The sequence below is a fragment of the Carassius auratus genome, chromosome 49 (genome assembly GCF_003368295.1).
Source record: "Carassius auratus strain Wakin chromosome 49, ASM336829v1, whole genome shotgun sequence".
Lineage (NCBI taxonomy): Eukaryota > Metazoa > Chordata > Actinopteri > Cypriniformes > Cyprinidae > Carassius > Carassius auratus.
In genome coordinates this window covers 2,931,106-2,935,372 of record NC_039291.1, presented here as the reverse complement: position 1 = coordinate 2,935,372, position 4,267 = coordinate 2,931,106, and the positions used below count along the sequence as shown (strand labels likewise).

The 4,267-nt window shown below is 38.9% G+C and overlaps 1 long non-coding RNA gene across 1 annotated transcript; it reads left to right on the top strand.

Moving 5' to 3' along the window:
• The first annotated feature begins 1,500 nt into the window (after window positions 1-1,500).
• On the top strand, window positions 1,501-3,000 carry LOC113065927 (uncharacterized). The gene is made up of 3 exons (XR_003279090.1): window positions 1,501-1,577; window positions 2,378-2,476; window positions 2,590-3,000. It is a non-coding gene; the product is annotated as an uncharacterized LOC113065927 (long non-coding RNA).
• Window positions 3,001-4,267: the final 1,267 nt, after the last annotated feature.

Below are 4,267 nucleotides of genomic sequence, written 5' to 3'. Positions count from 1 at the left end.
TCGGGAGGCAGACACACTCCTGCAGTTTAAATCTAGATTAAAGACCCATCTCTTTAACCTGGCTTACACATAACATTCTAATATGATTTTAATATCCAAATCTGTTAAAGGATTTTTAGGCTGCATTAATTAGGTAAACCGGAAGAAAGGACCTAGAAAGGACCTCTACAGCCCTGAAAGAAAGCGGAGACCAGGACAACTAGAGCCCCAGATACAGATCCCCTGTAAAGACCTTGTCTCAGAGGACCACCAGGACAAGACCACAGGAAACAGATGATTCTTCTGCACAATCTGACTTTGCTGCAGCCTGGAATTTAACTACTGGTTTTGTCTGGTCAGAGGAGAACTGGCCCCCCAACTGAGCCTGGTTTCTCCCAAGGTTTTTTTCTCCATTCTGTAACCGATGGAGTTTCGGTTCCTTGCCGCTGTCGCCTCTGGCTTGCTTAGTTGGGGTCACTTCATCTACAGCGATATCGTTGACTTGATTGCAAATAAATGCACAGACACTATTTAACTGAACAGAGATGACATCAATGATTCAATGATGAACTGCCTTTAACTATCATTTTGCATTATTGACACTGTTTTCCTAATGAATGTTGTTCAGTTGCTTTGACATAATGTATTTTGTTTAAAGCGCTATATAAATAAAGGTGACTTGACTTGAGATATATATATATATATATATATATATATATATATATATATAGTTTGATGGGACACTGTCCACTATTGAATTCCAGTGAGAGGCCCTTGAGAATGCCACCACAAACACAGAGGTTCTGAAGAACATGGGTTACGCAGCTAAAGTCATTAAAGGGGTTCACCTTTCACGATCATTAGATGGAGTGCCCATGAACTTCAGGAGAGGGCACTCCACTCAGGACCATTCCACCCATCAACCGCCAGATGTCACTTGGACTCTAGCACCTCTCATCTGTTGCACAACACCCGAACTACATTCCCCATGAGTCACTGCATCACAATCACCCTGCCACACCTGCACCTCATTCATCAGCCAATTTCCTTGCCACACCTGCACCTCATTTACACAAACATAAAAGCAGTACACTCACTCTCACTCACTGCGAAGTCTTGTTTAGCCTGTCTAGCATTTCCAAGCATTTTCCCTCGTGTTTGTTTTTCCCCGTGTCTGATCTTGGATTGTGTTACTGACTCTGATTCTCTGCTGTCTGCCCCGATCTCCGTTTGTTACCGTTAATGATTCTGGATATCCCTAACACACCTGACGCCGTTCCTGATTTCTGCATGTATGACCATTCTCTGTATGACAATTCTCCACATGGATCCGAATGCCCCTGACTCCTTGTTACATCACCAGAACATGTGCATGTCATTGTTGGTTTTCTTTACATTGCCATTGAATTTTATAAAATTCCAATTATCATAACTTATTACACCGCTCTCAGGAATAATTGATTTTTGGTCAATACTGCAAAATTCTGCTGTAATTGTTTTTATTTATATATATATATATATATATTACAGAACAACAGGAAGTACCTCAAGAGATCAGTGATGCCATCTCAAAACCTTTTGATGATCAGTTTGATGAGGTAGGTGTTATAAATAATAATAATAATATAGAGTAATTAATTTCCCCCACATTTAAAGATTATAAGGGTGTTAGCTCTGGTTCACTGTTTATTTAATATTGCAGCTTTTTAAAATGTTTCTGGTTATTAATAGCAGCTTATACTATTGGTCCGTTGAATGCTTTAGTCTGCTTGGCTGACAAACGTTCTGAGGTGTGCAATTATTTTAAAGAAAATGCACAGCCAATGTAGTTCCACGCAGCTCTCTTGACCACATTGCACATGACATTTCTCACTAGCGAGGTAATAACAGTGCTGCTTAGAGATGCTGTTGCAGAAGACTGTTGAGGAATGCACAGAGGTAGCCTAATTCACGCAAGCTCTCTTTCTCTTTCTCTTTCTCTGTGTGTCTCTTTCTAATAACTTCATTAATAACAGCATTAGAGTGCTATCAATGGCTCAAGCCTCCATTACCAGCTTTAAAATGACATTTTGGAAGTAGCAAGAGATGCTTTGGATGAGATGTGTAAGAAATAATCCTACTCACAATAGCGATTTAAGTACAAAAACCAGACCAATCCCTTTAAATATATCATCTGATCGATGTCTTGAGGTGTGGTAAACGTGATAAGCAGAATAATTGACTCTGGGCCATTGAATTATTAGAAAAATAATGCTTCCGCTTTGCATCGTAGCTGCATCACCATTTTTTCTAATAATTCAATGGCCCAGAGTCAATTATTCTTTACATGTTTACTTTGATTTATGAAGTGATCTGTGCTCATTTATATATATATATTTTTTGGATGAATTGTTGGCAGAGCTGGCAGAGTTGGAACAGGAAGAACTAGAAGACAGTGTGAAGAATATGGGCAGATTACCAAGTGTACCAACCACCAAACTGCCCAGTGCAAGACAAAGTATAAAGACACCCACACATTTTTATTTTTATTTTTTGTATTCAGCAAAGGACCAACCAGGCCTTTTATACAGTCTTCACTTCATCTAAATGTCTGTTATTTCACTCTTTCAGGCACAAAGAAGACCACATAGCAAATGTCTTCTGGCCCAGATATGGGCCACACAATCACTTTTCCCTCGGCCCAAGTACCGCAAAGAATGATAGCCCAGAAGTGGCCCAGAACTGGATTAAAGACTCGGGCCACACATGGGCCATAACAAGCCCGAATCTCAGCCAGTTAATCAGCCTTAGCTGGCCTTGATCTGGGCCAAAACAGGTTTTATTATTGGTGCCAAATCTCAGCCTTAAGTAAACCAGAATCCCCAAACCTGAGCCACACCTGAGCCTTATATAGTCCAGACCCAACCCAGACAGCAAGCATTGTCGGCCCGAATGGATTTCACGTGGGCCGGATCTGGGCCAATACTATATTGCTGTCTGGGAATTTTAATATTTCATATTATTACCTTGTGTATTACTATTATCGCAATTATTCATTTTGTGACATGCTTTAATGTACACACAATCTATGCCAATAAAGTACATTAAACTGAATAGAAAATCTGACTTAAAACCCACACATCATGTAAGTGTGCAATAAAAAAACGTTTTTCAATTTATTTTTATAGAGAACAAATCAACCAATAAAGAGTGAGTGTATAAAGTATACAGTCTATAAGAGAAAGGTAACGTTTCTCATTCAAATCACGCATCACCAGAAACACGGCATGTCGTAATCTCCGACAAAACCGGCGAGAGCCAATGAGCGTTTGACATCGCTGCTGTAAAACTTGTTGTAAAACTTATTAACGGCACATTTTAAACTGTTACTGTAGCTACAGAGGAAGGAGATACCTATCGTAGATGAATGCGGTTTGAATTTAGATCTGTTTCTCACACCAAACATCAAAGGGATACAGGATTTAAATAAAAATGAAATCCTCTCATGATCATATTATTTAATGCTTGTTTATAACAGCATACTAATAAAAAGCATGTGCCCCCACTCTCTATTATAGATCATAGATTATAGTGTCCCATAGTAAACCAAATAAATATTACATGATAACAGTTAAATACTCTCTCTCTCTTTCTTTTCATGTAAGGATTCTAAGATTATTTGTACCAAGAATACTAATATAAAATGTAATAAAATTATAATTAAGTGAATTTTAATGCACTTGACTGATTTGCTTTATTTTTAAAGGTTGTTTCATTCTGTTTTGACTTGCCATTTCAAAGACTACATTTTGACAATACTACACTGTACATTAAAATGTATGTGATCATTTAACCATTATCATGCAATATTGTATTTATCTTGTTTATCATGGGTCACACAATATGCTGCCAGATCTTAGCCTGATCTGGGCCACATATCACTGGACTGATCTGGGCCACACTCCTCCCATCAACAATCTGCCCTCATGTTGTTTATCGGATCCCGGCCTTGCCGTCACACATGGCCCAGCTCTGGCTGAAAGGGTACATACTATTGCAGACAGGAGGCCAGCAGTGCCACCTTGAGGCCACATATAGGCCAAGTCCGTTTGCTATGTGGGATAGAGTGGAGGATGATCATGACATGAAGAGGTTGTCTGCATGGGCCTCATAAGCAGGAGTACAAACTGTTTCTTATTTTTGTTAACTTGCACTCTTAGCTCTACATCCAAGAATTTGCCAATTATAAGAAATGTTATATAAACAAAAGTAGAGAAGCTAATGATTTTGTTGTGTGTTGATCTTTAAG